The sequence below is a fragment of the Euprymna scolopes genome, chromosome 10, assembly GCF_053919585.1.
Source record: "Euprymna scolopes isolate OS-2025 chromosome 10, ASM5391958v1, whole genome shotgun sequence".
Taxonomy (NCBI): domain Eukaryota; kingdom Metazoa; phylum Mollusca; class Cephalopoda; order Sepiida; family Sepiolidae; genus Euprymna; species Euprymna scolopes.
Window position 1 is genome coordinate 782924 of NC_136491.1, and position 17054 is coordinate 799977.

General features: G+C 40.4%; 1 protein-coding gene across 17 annotated transcripts in view; it reads left to right on the forward strand.

Moving 5' to 3' along the window:
• The window catches only part of LOC145285776 (ralBP1-associated Eps domain-containing protein 1-like), a 309459-nt gene that overhangs the window by 43344 nt on the left and 249061 nt on the right, over nucleotides 1-17054 (forward strand). The window contains exon 1 of one of the 17 annotated variants that reach the window (XM_080134133.1): nucleotides 601-625. The exons of the other annotated variants lie outside the window; for them this stretch is intronic. The gene's annotated coding sequence lies outside the window, so the exon portion shown is untranslated. Of the gene's footprint in view, nucleotides 1-600; nucleotides 626-17054 lie in introns of those variants that run through there. 17 annotated transcript variants of the gene reach the window in all.

The following is a 17054-nucleotide window of genomic DNA, read 5'->3' on the forward strand; positions in this document are numbered from 1 at the left end:
CTGAATAAGTGTGGGAGGCTGGTATATGGATCTGTAAAATAGATTTCCACATAGGGGTTGAAGAGTTAGGAGTCATCAAAGGAGTTAGTCTGAGTCAGCATTCTTGGAATGCTAGGAGTCGGAGTCGGAGTCGGACTTTTAACGGTGATGCATATGAATCGAGTATAGGTTGCGTCATGGCACTGCAAAATGGCTGAAATTACTTTTAAAAAAAATTAATATTTGCAATAGATTACAAATTTTTTGAATTTGATCTGTCATCGCTGGACAGTACTGGTTGGAGTAGATTAAATTAATGATACAGAAATGTCTGTTAGATTTGCAAATTAGTATAAGTCTTCTGTTGGCACGATCATTAGGAAAGTATTTAACGAGTTTAAAAAGACAACTAACGATATTCTGCCAGTTGACAAAGCAGCTGACTTTTAAAGAGACCTCTTGGCATGTTTATTGTTTTGACTGTTGTAGTCATAGTAACAATATGGAAGCGGTGAAGGACAATTGAAAAAGCAACTGACAGTAAATTTCGATTCCCCAGTTGACAACAAATACTTTTAAGTAGATTTCTAAACATTTTGCATGTGCTGTAGTTATGGTAACAAAGGAAAACAGTCCAGGATGAGTGGTAAATGACAATTTTATACTTTCTAGAAAAACCACAAGTGATGATAAAGAAGTTGACAAATTGACTAAATTAGTGTAGCTAAGACACAACCAATGTGTGTGATGTTATATTATTATGCAGTAAATAAATGACCTGAAGAATTCTAGCCAACAGTTAAACCGTTGATCTCCCTTTTGTCAAACACTCACTCCCCTTTTTCACACACTCACTCCCCTTTGTCACACTCTCACTCCCCTTTGTCACACTCTCACTCCCCTTTGTCACACTCTCACTTCCTTTTGTCACACTCTCACTTCCTTTTGTCACGCTCTCTCACTCCCCTTTGTCGCGCTCTCTCACTCCTCTTTGTCGCGCTCTCTCACTCCTCTTTGTCGCGCTCTCTCACTCCCCTTTGTCGCGCGCCCTCTCACTCCCCTTTGTCGCGCGCCCTCTCACTCCCCTTTGTCGCGCGCCCTCTCACTCCCCTTTGTCGCGCGCCCTCTCACTCCCCTTTGTCGCGCGCCCTCTCACTCCCCTTTGTCGCGCGCCCTCTCACTCCCCTTTGTCGCGCGCCCTCTCACTCCCCTTTGTCGCGCGCCCTCTCACTCCCCTTTGTCGCGCGCCCTCTCACTCCCCTTTGTCGCGCGCCCTCTCACTCCCCTTTGTCGCGCGCCCTCTCACTCCCCTTTGTCGCGCGCCCTCTCACTCCCCTTTGTCGCGCGCCCTCTCACTCCCCTTTGTCGCGCGCCCTCTCACTCCCCTTTGTCGCGCGCCCTCTCACTCCCCTTTGTCGCGCGCCCTCTCACTCCCCTTTGTCGCTTTTTCTCTCACTCCCCTTTGTCGCTTTTTCTCTCTCTCCCCTTTGTCGCTTTTTCTCTCTCTCCCCTTTGTCGCTTTTTCTCCCTCTCCCCTTTGTCGCTTTTTCTCCCTCTCCCCTTTGTCGCTTTTTCTCCCTCTCCCCTTTGTCGCTTTTTCTCTCCCTCTCCCCTTTGTCGCTTTTTCTCTCTCTCTCTCCCCTTTGTCGCTTTTTCTCTCTCTCTCTCCCCTTTGTCGCTTTTTCTCTCTCTCTCTCCCCTTTGTCGCTTTTTCTCTCTCTCTCCCCTTTGTCGCTTTTTCTCTCTCTCTCCCCTTTGTCGCTTTTTCTCTCTCTCTCCCCTTTGTCGCTTTTTCTCTCTCTCTCCCCTTTGTCGCTTTTTCTCTCTCTCTCCCCTTTGTCGCTTTTTCTCTCTCTCTCCCCTTTGTCGCTTTTTCTCTCTCTCTCCCCTTTGTCGCTTTTTCTCTCTCTCTCCCCTTTGTCGCTTTTTCTCTCTCTCTCCCCTTTGTCGCTTTTTCTCTCTCTCTCCCCTTTGTCGCTTTTTCTCTCTCTCTCCCCTTTGTCGCTTTTTCTCTCTCTCTCCCCTTTGTCGCTTTTTCTCTCTCTCTCCCCTTTGTCGCTTTTTCTCTCTCTCTCCCCTTTGTCGCTTTTTCTCTCTCTCTCCCCTTTGTCGCTTTTTCTCTCTCTCTCCCCTTTGTCGCTTTTTCTCTCTCTCTCCCCTTTGTCGCTTTTTCTCTCTCTCTCCCCTTTGTCGCTCTCTCTCTCTCTCTCCCCTTTGTCGCTCTCTCTCTCTCTCTCCCCTTTGTCGCTCTCTCTCTCTCTCTCCCCTTTGTCGCTCTCTCTCTCTCTCTCCCCTTTGTCGCTCTCTCTCTCTCTCTATCCTTTGTCGCTCTCTCTCTCTCTCTCCTTTGTCGCTCTCTCTCTCTCTCTCTCCTTTGTCGCTCTCTCTCTCTCTCTCTCCTTTGTCGCTCTCTCTCTCTCTCTCTCCTTTGTCGCTCTCTCTCTCTCTCCTTTGTCGCTCTCTCTCTCTCTCCTTTGTCGCTCTCTCTCTCTCTCCTTTGTCGCTCTCTCTCTCTCTCCTTTGTCGCTCTCTCTCTCTCTCCTTTGTCGCTCTCTCTCTCTCTCCTTTGTCGCTCTCTCTCTCTCTCCTTTGTCGCTCTCTCTCTCTCTCCTTTGTCGCTCTCTCTCTCTCTCCTTTGTCGCTCTCTCTCTCTCTCCTTTGTCGCTCTCTCTCTCTCTCCTTTGTCGCTCTCTCTCTCTCTCTCCTTTGTCGCTCTCTCTCTCTCTCTCCTTTGTCGCTCTCTCTCTCTCTCTCTCTCTCTCTCTCTCTCTCCTTTGTCGCTCTCTCTCTCTCTCTCTCCTTTGTCGCTCTCTCTCTCTCTCTCTCTCCTTTGTCGCTCTCTCTCTCTCTCTCTCTCCTTTGTCGCTCTCTCTCTCTCTCTCTCTCCTTTGTCGCTCTCTCTCTCTCTCTCTCTCCTTTGTCGCTCTCTCTCTCTCTCTCTCTCTCCTTTGTCGCTCTCTCTCTCTCCTTTGTCGCTCTCTCTCTCTCCTTTGTCGCTCTCTCTCTCTCCTTTGTCGCTCTCTCTCTCTCTCTCTCCTTTGTCGCTCTCTCTCTCTCTCTCTCCTTTGTCTCTCTCTCTCTCCTTTGTCGCTCTCTCTCTCTCTCTCCTTTGTCGCTCTCTCTCTCTCTCTCCTTTGTCGCTCTCTCTCTCTCTCCTTTGTCGCTCTCTCTCTCTCTCTCCTTTGTCGCTCTCTCTCTCTCTCTCTCTCTCTCCTTTGTCGCTCTCTCTCTCTCTCTCTCCTTTGTCGCTCTCTCTCTCTCTCTCTCCTTTGTCGCTCTCTCTCTCTCTCTCTCCTTTGTCGCTCTCTCTCTCTCTATCTCCTTTGTCGCTCTCTCTCTCTCTCTCTCCTTTGTCGCTCTCTCTCTCTCTCTCCTTTGTCGCTCTCTCTCTCTCTCTCCTTTGTCGCTCTCTCTCTCTCTCTCCTTTGTCGCTCTCTCTCTCTCTCTCTCCTTTGTCGCTCTCTCTCTCTCTCCTTTGTCGCTCTCTCTCTCTCTCTCCTTTGTCGCTCTCTCTCTCTCTCCTTTGTCGCTCTCTCTCTCTCTCTCCTTTGTCGCTCTCTCTCTCTCTCTCTCCTTTGTCGCTCTCTCTCTCTCTCTCCTTTGTCGCTCTCTCTCTCTCTCTCCTTTGTCGCTCTCTCTCTCTCTCTCCTTTGTCGCTCTCTCTCTCTCTCTCCTTTGTCGCTCTCTCTCTCTCTCTCCTTTGTCGCTCTCTCTCTCCTTTGTCGCTCTCTCTCTCTCTCTCCTTTGTCGCTCTCTCTCCTTTGTCGCTCTCTCTCTCTCTCTCTCCTTTGTCGCTCTCTCTCTCTCTCTCCTTTGTCGCTCTCTCTCTCTCTCTCTCCTTTGTCGCTCTCTCTCTCTCTCTCTCCTTTGTCGCTCTCTCTCTCTCTCTCTCTCTCTCTCTCCTTTGTCGCTCTCTCTCTCTCTCTCTCTCTCTCTCTCTCTCTCTCTCTCTCTCTCTCTCTCCTTTGTCGCTCTCTCTCTTTCTCCTTTGTCGCTCTCTCTCTCTCTCCTTTGTCGCTCTCTCTCTCTCTCTCTCTCTCTCTCTCCTTTGTCGCTCTCTCTCTTTCTCCTTTGTCGCTCTCTCTCTCTCTCCTTTGTCGCTCTCTCTCTCTCTCCTTTGTCGCTCTCTCTCTCTCCTTTGTCGCTCTCTCTCTCTCTCTCTCCTTTGTCGCTCTCTCTCTCTCTCTCTCTCCTTTGTCGCTCTCTCTCTCTCTCTCTCTCTCTCTCTTTCTCCTTTGTCGCTCTCTCTCTCTCTCTCTTTCTCCTTTGTCGCTCTCTCTTTCTCCTTTGTCGCTCTCTCTCTCTCCTTTGTCGCTCTCTCTCTCTCCTTTGTCGCTCTCTCTCTCTTTCTCCTTTGTCGCTCTCTCTCTCTCTCTCTCCTTTGTCGCTCTCTCTCTCTTTCTCCTTTGTCGCTCTCTCTCTCTCTCTCTCTCCTTTGTCGCTCTCTCTCTCTCTCTCTCTCCTTTGTCGCTCTCTCTCTCTCTCTCTCTCCTTTGTCGCTCTCTCTCTCTTTCTCCTTTGTCGCTCTCTCTCTCTCTCTCTCTCCTTTGTTGCTTTTTCCACATTTTGTTAACTCTCACTTACCAGGTTTCACTTGTATATCAACCTACTGCGTACACATTTCTGATAATAAGTTGGTGAAAAAATGTCGTTTTTGACGTTCGACTTCAAAAGATCATAATACCTTTCATAATAAACTTTTTTAATTGAAATAAGAATCATTAGAATCAACACATTTTTGCCAACAATAATCACGTTTATTTATCCCATTAGCATAGAAATCCGAAGTTCTGGAAACCAAGTCATTGAAGGCTGATTCAGCATCATCTCGGCTTTTGAAGCATTTTTCGTGCACAAAGTTGTTGAGATGCTTGAAAAAGTGATAATCGGTGGGGAGAGGTCTGGTGAATATAGCTGATAAGGCAGTCTCGTAGCCCAATTCGTTCACCTTCTGCAGGGTCAGTTGAGCAACATGCGGGCGAACATTGTCATAGAGGGAAATTGGTCCCTTCATATTGACCAATCTCTGACACATCCGCTGGTGCTTCTGGTGCATTTTGTCAATTTGTCGGCATGCCGTATTCGTTTCGCCTGGATTCAAGAAGTGGTGATGGATTAGACCAACCACAGACTACCAAACAGTCACCATAACCTTTTTTTGGTGCAATTTCAGCTTCGGGAAGTGTTGTGGAGCTTCTCCAGCATTCAACCAATGTTCAAATATCGCCGGTTGTTATAACACGTCACAATCTACTTGAGAAATGGGTTGTTTTTGTTGCGTAGAAGGAGCAAAGAAGACACCTCAAAACGACAACTTTTTTATTATCGTTCAATTCATGTGGCACCTTTTTATCCAACTTGTTTTACTTCCCTATTTGCTTTAAATGGCGAACGACTGTTGAGTGGTCAACCTAGAGTTCAACAGCAACTTCTCGTGTGGTTTTGCAAGGATGGCTTCAATAAAGAGATTGAGAATGGTAACAAATAATATGATTCGATAGAGCAAAAAACGCGCTTCAAAATGATGCATAGCATGGCTATATATATCAATGAATTGATTCAGAAATCATATGTAAAAGTAACATGTGAGAAAGCGATATTATTTTTGCACCAACCTAGCATAGAAAAATTAAACCTATAGGAAGATGTGTGCAGAGCAAGAGATTTCATTCGTATGGTCACCTTGAAAACATGAGTGACAGTTATTAGATTAGTAGACAGAGAATAATTAAAGTAGCAAAGCCAGCTGGCAGGAAAAAAAGTTTAAGAAAACATTGGAGAAAGTAGTAACGACGGTCTTGAAAGAAAGAAGAATAAAGACCTGGCCAGAGATAGGTTATTTTAGAAGTTTATTTCTGAAAACCGTCCATCACATTTAAAATTGTCATTAAACCGAATATGATTATAATTTGACTTTGACTTTAGAATTACTTAATTTCACCTATATTTATGCGGCGGTGAACGATGGTTTAGTGGTTAATGACATGGACTGACAACCTTGGTGTCCTCAGTTCGAATCCAGTTCGTTCCCCTGAAATCACTTTCACTTAAGATGTTGGCAACCTTTAAATGATCCCTCCTGTAATCCATAATGTCTTTCTAGAAAGAATTCTGATGAAAAAAATATCAGGGAAGCCAATGCTAACAATATAATTTTTGGATTCATACAATATGATGATCATAACCTTTATTTTATTTTCAACTCTGTTGAATCTATCATACAAAAAGAAAATTTGCCATAAAAAAATCACATTTTGCTCCTAACTTCGCTTACTTGGAATTTCTTAATTAAAAATTCATTAACAAACCAAAGCATTAAATGGATCAACACTAATTTTTGTTATAAGCTCAATCACCTTAAAAAAATTTTTATATCTCTGATCTGAAGACACTTTTTTAATTTTTCAATTCATTTCATTTATTTTTATACAACATCCATTTGTTTACACTATTCTTCAGTAAAGATTAGGTATATCCTACAAATATCAGTGTTGACTTTAGTTTTTATGTATGCCATACTTTTTATAAATACAAAAAAAAGTTTCAGAACCGTTCACGAGTTGGCATATTTATAAACAACCGTTTTCATTCATTTAGATTGTGCATTAGCTCTCTCCTCAAAAAAAAAGAAGACCGTGAAAAAAAAAAAAGACTTGTACAGAGGTTCTCTTTGTGACACGGATTGCATGCATTCTCTACAAGCACAACCACATTTGTTTTGTTTTTTAAATGAATTAAAATCTATTAAAATCCATTATTCTTCAGCAATATTTTTTCCCAAAAAGAGAAAAGCCTGAATTTTATAAGAAAAGCAGAACAATATGAAACTTTCTATTTTTAATAGAATTTAAAATTAAAAAAACACACCATTCACTGCCATTTTTTTGTATTGATGGATGAACAATTCAATTTTTTTTTTTTTTTTTTTTGTCTAAATAAAATTTAGGATGATTTGCTATAAGAATCTGCAAAAATATTACAACATAAGTACCTGAATTTCAAATAATTGTTCCTTTTATATCATCATATAGATTTCTTGTGGCGAAATCCAAAATTTTACATTAATTTTTAAGAAATTATGGAAGGTTTTACAAGACAAAATAAATTCATAATTTTGGGAAACCGGGGGTATTTAACAACTGTTTGTAAATACAGAACTGTTTTAGCACGTATGGTCTTCTGTAGATGAAAAAAATAACATAACAAAAAATTGGTAAAAGAAATTATCGTATTTTTAGCAAAATGCGCAGTTATTTATCGATTTTTTTTTTTTTTTTTTTTTTTTTTTTTTTTGTATCGATTCTTCAAAGCATTTCTTATATAATAGTATATTGGCAATATTGGGCCCACTAAAAGAAAATTATTATTTATTTTTCAAAGATTTAAAGTAGTGTTTATCATAAAAATAATGAAAATTTATTTATTTTATTTATTTTTGCTAATCTGAAAGATAATAAACATATTCAACAAATTTCACACTTCAAAACAAAAGATGAAAAATTAAACAGTCAAAATTCGGATTTTCAACCTTAAAATCTGATACGTGTGCAGTGTTTTTCCTTTTATTTACAATCCTCACCCTCCCCACAATACATTTTGTTCAGTTTCGACTGATTGGTTTAAGCATATTTGTACCCACAAATAAAGGGATGGGGTTGTAGGCAAAAAGATATATATAAATATCGATTATTTAAAAAAAAAAAAAAAAAAAAAGCACATGATCATAAAGTTCGTTCTTCACTTAATAATCGGTGAAAATTTCGTATTAATTGGATAATTACTTAATTTTTGGTAAATTTTTAAAGAGAAACTCCATCAAAAAATACTTACTCCCTCCTTCCATTTTGGTCGTGCCTATCTACAAGGATGAAAGCCTCTCTGTACCTTAATTCTCATATATTTTCATTTATGGTATAATCATGTTGAAACACCATTTCTTGCTAGATCACTGAAGTTAAGCAATGATGAGCCTGGCCAGTACCACATGGGTGAATATTTGGGAATGGTAGGTGCTATATGTACCGCACCGGGATTTAGAAACTTCCAGATTGATATGTGGAGGAATGTTTAATCCACTGGGAGAGATGCAACCCCAGTCTTCCTTAAGACCTGCATCTAGGAGAAGGAACACTGATGTAAAACCTGAGGCCTACTGCCTGCTCTGTTTTATGACAACCATTGCACTGACTTAGATTAGCATTTGTACCCAAAATGTGGTTGGTTCTGCACAAAGCCTTCACCACTATAAACAAATCATCCATGTTGATTTCCAAACAACTTAGTTGTTGTGACGGACATCGAAATCAACGGGAGTATCATCATAGTTTCATAATTCATAATTCATATATATATATATATATTTAAAGGAGATTAGAATAATAGTCTAAAGAGCTAAGTGTATTTTAATGTAACAGTGAAATTACTAGTTTAATTAAAATACAGGAAATGCTCGTTGTAATTTAGATATATAATAAGCTCGATAGTTAAATGTCCTAGAGCTAATTCAATATTAAGTAAAGTGATTTTCAATTTAAAAATTTAAAAAAAAAATTTTAAATTTCAACTTAAAATGGGAAATAATTGAGACTTGCAAATCATATAAACCAGGAGATAAATTTTGTGCACTATGTACAAAAGAAACCCTAAAAATTTTAAAATATGAAGATATAAAAAATACAACCAAACTAGTAAATTCAAGACACGAGCTTCTGACATGTAATCATAAACGTTGGTTTAAATTTAATAAATATAAACCACCTTAAATCATTAAAAATTACTCATTAGTAAAAATAGATTACAATTTTTTTTTTTTTTTTTTTTAAATAAAGTTAGACCAATTACCTCTCTTAGACCCGTAAATCAAATAATAAATAAAGTCAATAATACATGACAATTATCTCCCCTTAAAAACTTGCAAAATAAATATTCTCTCTATATATATTAACTGTAGCGTCTTTAAATCAAAATACGCTAACGGAAACAATTTACTGCACGAGCGTCACCCTTTTAAAATTCATCATTCAATAAAATAAAAAGCTATAGCAAACATCTAAATGACTACTTTAAACACAGTTCCTGATTTCAAAAAAAGAAAAACTAAAAGGTAACTATCTCTATATATTTTTAAATCAAATTTATTATGTAAATTCAAAAAATATATATTTTTTCTACTCATTTCTATCTATAACCTATATTAATTTTCTTATAAATTTTAAATCCAAACCTTTTATTTCAATTTTTTCAGATTCATCTGCCTTACTTTTAATGCTAGGTTTATTTATGGTGTCTTTTAAATTCAATAAAAATCCTCCTAAATTTGCTGATGACGAGACCGTGCTTACCAAAAAAACTATATATAATTGTTCTACATAACTTCATGTATACCACAAATAAAAAGCACGGATTTCCGAAACGATCGTACAGATAATTGACTTTGTTGTTGTTCCTTCTTATGAAACTGATTTTTAATTTAATTAAAATTTGATTTTTAAATTTAAAAAAATTTTTTTTAATTTTTAAATTGAAAATCACTTTACTTTATATATATATATATATATATATATATATATATATATATATATATATATATATATATATATATCTTAAATGATATTTGCAGTTTATAAATGTTAATTTCAACTTTATTCTCATTGCGGTTAACACTGGCCAAGCAGTTTGTTCCTTACTAATAGTCAGATATGGCTTCGTGGTCAGATTAAAATCTCACAATTGGCGGCAATTGTGACTCCCTGCCTTGATGATTCCTGAAAGGCTCAAATACTAGTGTCTGTAGATAACAAATAATTATAGTAATAATTATATATATATATATATATATATATATATATATATATATTGCTCTCTAATTACAGTGAGCTTCTTAAATAAGGATTGGTATATATTATAAGAAAATATATTTCTATAGAAATATCCATGTTTTTAATACTTCATATAATTTTATGAAATTAAGAACCCTGACCGATGATGTTTATGTTGCTGCTGAACATCCTTCAACAGCAAAGACGCCATTTTACTGGTTTTACTTATAACTTGGGAATTATTATTTACAGAAATCATGAAAGAAACATAACATCAGGTTAAATGCTTGGAACAGGAGGTTTTAGTCCTCACTTTTCTCACAGGCAACACTTGGACGTGTACCTTAGTAATTAATACACATAATCGGGAATCTTATTTTAATAATGAGATTAAAGTGTTCAAAGGCCAAATCCTTTTTACTCCGAGAAATTTTAACTGATTTTCATCGAAATAAAAAAATTAAAAACAAAATCACCTCATCGTTTCGTTTGTAATTATTCCTATTTCAAAAAATATTTTCACTTGAACGGAAATTACTTGTCACTTTTCAGTTTTCCATTTTTTTCCAATTCGACAAATTAATGAAAGATTATTCTTGACAAGCTTGAAATAGAAATCGCATTTCATTTCCGTTTTTTCTCCAGGTGAAATGTCTACATTTATTTCCTGATGCACAAATCAAGACAACGCAAATAACTTGGATTCTACTCTTACACGTTTCCTTTTTGACATTTCCATATCTTTGTTCTATTTCCAGAAAATATGTATATATTTTCTTTTTTTTTTTTTTGCTGTCGATATCTATATTTTATTTAGTTTCTCTTTCACTAAACCTAGAAATTTGATGTCAAATTGTTTAATCAATAAAAAAAAAATGCTTTATAAGATACTGGCCAAAAAGCAGCACAAAAAGACTTCCAGCTCTTGTCAAAGGTTCTTGTAACATTAGATAAGAATCATTCTTGATTTATTACATTCAGTATCTCTCTCTCTCTCTGTACCCTCCCGTATCTCTCTCTCTCTCTCTCTCTGTAACCTCCCGTATCTCTCTCTCTCTGTAACCTCCCGTATCTCTCTCTCTCTCTGTAACCTCCCGTATCTCTCTCTCTCTGTACCCTCCCGTATCTCTCTCTCTCTGTACCCTCCCGTATCTCTCTCTCTCTGTACCCTCCCGTATCTCTCTCTCTCTGTACCCTCCCGTATCTCTCTCTCTCTGTACCCTCCCGTATCTCTCTCTCTCTGTACCCTCCCGTATCTCTCTCTCTCTGTACCCTCCCGTATCTCTCTCTCTCTGTACCCTCCCGTATCTCTCTCTCTCTGTACCCTCCCGTATCTCTCTCTCTCTGTACCCTCCCGTATCTCTCTCTCTCTCTGTACCCTCCCGTATCTCTCTCTCTCTCTGTACCCTCCCGTATCTCTCTCTCTCTGTACCCTCCCGTCTCTCTTTCTCTCTCTCTCTGTACCCTCCCGTCTCTCTTTCTCTCTCTCTCTGTACCCTCCCGTCTCTCTTTCTCTCTCTCTCTGTACCCTCCCGTCTCTCTTTCTCTCTCTCTCTGTACCCTCCCGTCTCTCTTTCTCTCTCTCTCTGTACCCTCCCGTCTCTCTTTCTCTCTCTCTCTGTACCCTCCCGTCTCTCTTTCTCTCTCTCTCTGTACCCTCCCGTCTCTCTTTCTCTCTCTCTCTGTACCCTCCCGTCTCTCTTTCTCTCTCTCTCTGTACCCTCCCGTCTCTCTTTCTCTCTCTCTCTCTGTACCCTCCCGTCTCTCTTTCTCTCTCTCTCTCTGTACCCTCCCGTCTCTCTTTCTCTCTCTCTCTGTACCCTCCCGTCTCTCTTTCTCTCTCTCTCTGTACCCTCCCGTCTCTCTTTCTCTCTCTCTCTGTACCCTCCCGTCTCTCTTTCTCTCTCTCTCTGTACCCTCCCGTCTCTCTTTCTCTCTCTCTCTGTACCCTCCCGTCTCTCTTTCTCTCTCTCTCTGTACCCTCCCGTCTCTCTTTCTCTCTCTCTCTGTACCCTCCCGTCTCTCTTTCTCTCTCTCTCTCTGTACCCTCCCGTCTCTCTTTCTCTCTCTCTCTGTACCCTCCCGTCTCTCTTTCTCTCTCTCTCTCTGTACCCTCCCGTCTCTCTTTCTCTCTCTCTGTACCCTCCCGTCTCTCTTTCTCTCTCTCTCTGTACCCTCCCGTCTCTCTTTCTCTCTCTCTCTGTACCCTCCCGTCTCTCTTTCTCTCTCTCTCTGTACCCTCCCGTCTCTCTTTCTCTCTCTGTCTGTACCCTCCCGTCTCTCTTTCTCTCTCTTTCTGTACCCTCCCGTCTCTCTTTCTCTCTCTTTCTGTACCCTCCCGTCTCTCTTTCTCTCTCTTTCTGTACCCTCCCGTCTCTCTTTCTCTCTCTGTCTGTACCCTCCCGTCTCTCTTTCTCTCTCTGTCTGTACCCTCCCGTCTCTCTTTCTCTCTCTGTCTGAACCCTCCCGTCTCTCTTTCTCTCTCTGTCTGTACCCTCCCGTCTCTCTTTCTCTCTCTGTCTGTACCCTCCCGTCTCTCTTTCTCTCTCTGTCTGTACCCTCCCGTCTCTCTTTCTCTCTCTGTCTGTACCCTCCCGTCTCTCTTTCTCTCTCTGTCTGTACCCTCCCGTCTCTCTTTCTCTCTCTGTCTGTACCCTCCCGTCTCTCTTTCTCTCTCTGTCTGTACCCTCTCGTCTCTCTCTCTCTGTACCCTCTCGTCTCTCTCTCTCTGTACCCTCTCGTCTCTCTCTCTCTGTACCCTCTCGTCTCTCTCTCTCTGTACCCTCTCGTCTCTCTCTCTCTCTGTACCCTCTCGTCTCTCTCTCTCTCTCTGTACCCTCTCGTCTCTCTCTCTCTGTACCCTCTCGTCTCTCTCTCTCTGTACCCTCTCGTCTCTCTCTCTCTCTCTGTACCCTCTCGTCTCTCTCTCTCTCTCTGTACCCTCTCGTCTCTCTCTCTCTCTCTGTACCCTCTCGTCTCTCTCTCTCTCTCTGTACCCTCTCGTCTCTCTCTCTCTCTCTGTACCCTCCCGTCTCTCTTTCTCTCTCTCTCTCTGTACCCTCCCGTCTCTCTTTCTCTCTCTCTCTGTACCCTCCCGTCTCTCTTTCTCTCTCTCTCTGTACCCTCCCGTCTCTCTTTCTCTCTCTCTCTGTACCCTCCCGTCTCTCTTTCTCTCTCTCTCTGTACCCTCCCGTCTCTCTTTCTCTCTCTCTCTGTACCCTCCCGTCTCTCTTTCTCTCTCTCTCTGTACCCTCCCGTCTCTCTTTCTCTCTCTCTGTACCCTCCCGTCTCTCTTTCTCTCTCTCTCTGTACCCTCCCGTCTCTCTTTCTCTCTCTCTCTCTGTACCCTCCCGTCTCTCTTTCTCTCTCTCTCTCTGTACCCTCCCGTCTCTCTTTCTCTCTCTCTGTCTGTACCCTCCCGTCTCTCTTTCTCTCTCTCTCTGTACCCTCCCGTCTCTCTTTCTCTCTCTCTCTGTACCCTCCCGTCTCTCTTTCTCTCTCTCTCTGTACCCTCCCGTCTCTCTTTCTCTCTCTGTCTGTACCCTCCCGTCTCTCTTTCTCTCTCTTTCTGTACCCTCCCGTCTCTCTTTCTCTCTCTTTCTGTACCCTCCCGTCTCTCTTTCTCTCTCTTTCTGTACCCTCCCGTCTCTCTTTCTCTCTCTTTCTGTACCCTCCCGTCTCTCTTTCTCTCTCTTTCTGTACCCTCCCGTCTCTCTTTCTCTCTCTTTCTGTACCCTCCCGTCTCTCTTTCTCTCTCTGTCTGTACCCTCCCGTCTCTCTTTCTCTCTCTGTCTGTACCCTCCCGTCTCTCTTTCTCTCTCTGTCTGTACCCTCCCGTCTCTCTTTCTCTCTCTGTCTGTACCCTCCCGTCTCTCTTTCTCTCTCTGTCTGTACCCTCCCGTCTCTCTTTCTCTCTCTGTCTGTACCCTCCCGTCTCTCTTTCTCTCTCTGTCTGTACCCTCCCGTCTCTCTTTCTCTCTCTGTCTGTACCCTCTCGTCTCTCTCTCTCTGTACCCTCTCGTCTCTCTCTCTCTGTACCCTCTCGTCTCTCTCTCTCTGTACCCTCTCGTCTCTCTCTCTCTCTGTACCCTCTCGTCTCTCTCTCTCTCTGTACCCTCTCGTCTCTCTCTCTCTCTGTACCCTCTCGTCTCTCTCTCTCTCTCTGTACCCTCTCGTCTCTCTCTCTCTCTCTGTACCCTCTCGTCTCTCTCTCTCTCTCTGTACCCTCTCGTCTCTCTCTCTCTCTCTGTACCCTCTCGTCTCTCTCTCTCTCTCTGTACCCTCTCGTCTCTCTCTCTCTCTCTGTACCCTCTCGTCTCTCTCTCTCTGTACCCTCTCGTCTCTCTCTCTCTGTACCCTCTCGTCTCTCTCTCTCTCTCTCTCTGTACCCCTCCCGTCTCTCTCTCTCTCTCTCTGTACCCCTCCCGTCTCTCTCTCTCTCTCTCTGTACCCCTCCCGTCTCTCTCTCTCTCTGTACCCCTCCCGTCTCTCTCTCTCTCTCTCTGTACCCCTCCCGTCTCTCTCTCTCTCCGTCCCTCTCTCTGTACCCATCCGTCTCTCTCTGTCTCCGTCCCTCTTTCTGTGCCCACCTGTCTCATATAAATTGTTCATTGCTTAGTCTGCTTCATATGTTTTAGGGCATATAAATCCTTTTCTAAGTGATTTAATGCTGAAAGGCACTACCTATTTGTTTAATGGTATATCGAACCTTTTCAGGCTATTTAATGGTGAAACTCCTTACTTGGAAAAAATACATTAATTGGTTTGTATTTTGTTTCCTTCTTATAACATATTAACTACTTAGTTTTATGCAAAATAAAAAAAAATCCTGACTATTTTACAATGTAGTTAAGATAGAAGTAAATAAGACCTGTTGGATATAAACACGCATAAGTCTATCAGATTTTCAAAGTTAGACTACAATAGCATTGCATCTGACAAATCAAATATTTCTTTATGAATAGTCATGTGTTATGGTTTTGTGGCACCATGTTTTTTTTTATTCTTTCCAAAAAAAATTTTCATCTTGCTCAGAATATTTATTTTGGAAAGGAGCCATCTTCATATTCAGAGCAAATTTAAAATTGAAGCCATTCTTGCTTTCAGCAGCAAATATTACTGCTAAAAGTAAATAATATTACTACATTCTTTCATTCATTACTAACTAGCATTTCAGCCCTGCGTTGCCTGGGTTTTTGGATGTGTCTGTTGAGCAAAAAAAAAAAAAAATAGTAGTAGGAAGGCAGGCTCGAACCCGTACTGCGAAGGAGGAAAAGAACGGGGGGGGGGGAAACCCTGACGTCATTGTCTGTTACGACCACCGCCAAACGTGGAAGTGACTTATGTTTAAATTAAGGCTAGACAATCGAAAAGAGAGGATGACTTGCAAAAATATCGGTGAAAAAGCGACCCCCTCCCCCCCGTAGAAAAGTGGCCAGTTGAAGGTGTAGATATTAATGTTTTTAGCCAATTTTTTTATATTAGTTGTCTGAAAAAGTCGAACTTTAAAACGATACTGATCTTGGTAAAATCCGTCGCCTCTGTCGAAAGTTTTAGGCAGACATGCAAGCGTACATACATACATACATACATTTATATATTGGTAATTAAAAATTTTCAACCCAAACCGATTAAAAAGCTTGCCCTATCTTTGAATACCCTTTATGTAAAATTTCAAATGTTTAGACCAGAAATTGTCTGAGTAATTTGGTAGAGACCGCAGAGGTCAATTTTTTAAAAAACTTTGACCCCTATTATGACCCCTTAACATTTGTTTTGGGCTCTAATCAAGTTATTAAGTTAGATCTATGTCTAAGGAACCTATATCTAAAATTTCAAGTGTTTAGACCCAAAATTGCCAGAGGAGTTTGGTAGAGTTCTCAAAGGTCAAAATGTTGAACTTCGACCCCTTAACAGCCAAATTTCTGTCCGAAAACCGATCACAAAGATTTTGTCCAAAGCTCGGTACCCTGTATATCAAATTTCGTGTCTGTAGACTTAAAATTGAGTTATTGAGTAGGGAAATGTAAACAGATACAGACACGTTCACTTTTATAGATATATAGATTAACACTTTAATATTACGTTCTTATTCATATAGTGATTGACATAAATAAATAGAAAACATTTGAAAACTTGACATTTGCTGTTGAATCAAGTAAAGTAACACATTTTGTAAATAGTGACTGCTAAAAGAACAACTCCATTAAATAGATACGAACGATCTGTTTACTTCCAGTAAGACATTTCTAGTATTAATCTATATTAATCTATGTATTAATATGATAGTGTATGTGTTCTTTTGCGTGTCACGCTTTCCGGCAAATTTCATTGGTTGATATTTATGAACACATACTATCGTATTAATATATAGATTATGAATTAATGGATTTGGTGAGAGTTTAATGAGATCCCAGGCACAATTTCCTCCTTCTTTTTGAGTAGTGTGGGGATGATAGTCTGATGTGTTTACTTCCGGTGATGACGTCATTATTTTCTGTTAAAAAAAGATGTATATTTATTATATACATCTTTTTTTTTATGATGTACTACATTGACATAAGACGTCATATTCCAAAAATCACATGGGTGTACTGCTGATTCCAAAATTCAGGTAAATGGATCAGTATGCGCTAGGGGCTTATTTGTAACATTCCAAAAATCATGTAAATATATTAAGTAATCCTGAGTTCATATTTTCGTCCTTAATGTCCTCATGACAGTAATTGCAGAAACTTTTAAGGAAGGGGGAATTAAAGTCACTGGAATGCTGAGACTGATACTACACTCAAAAATTCATATTGAAGTAATGGTTGCCTAATCCCTAATCATGTTAATGTTTTTATGTATTAATTTCGAAAAGCTGCTGAAACAGTTTGATTTAAACATTACTTTATTTCAAGTATATTTTTAACAGTGGGATGGGGGATATGAAATCAGTTCCAGTTACGCATTAAACATTACTTTATTTCATGTACATTTTTCACAGTGGGGTGGGGGGTATGAAGTCCAGAAATGGCTGCAACCATTTACGTTTTTAGACATTACGTTTTATTTAATGTATATTTTTTACAGTCTTGGAAATGGCTGAAACAGTTTACGTTTTAAACGTTACTTTATTTCATGTATATTTTTAACAGTGGGGTGGGGGATATGAAGTCAGTCCCAAAAATGGCTAAAACAATTTACGATTTAAACATTACTTTATTTTATGTATATTTTTAATTTAGGGTGTCGGACATGAAGTCAGTTTTGGGA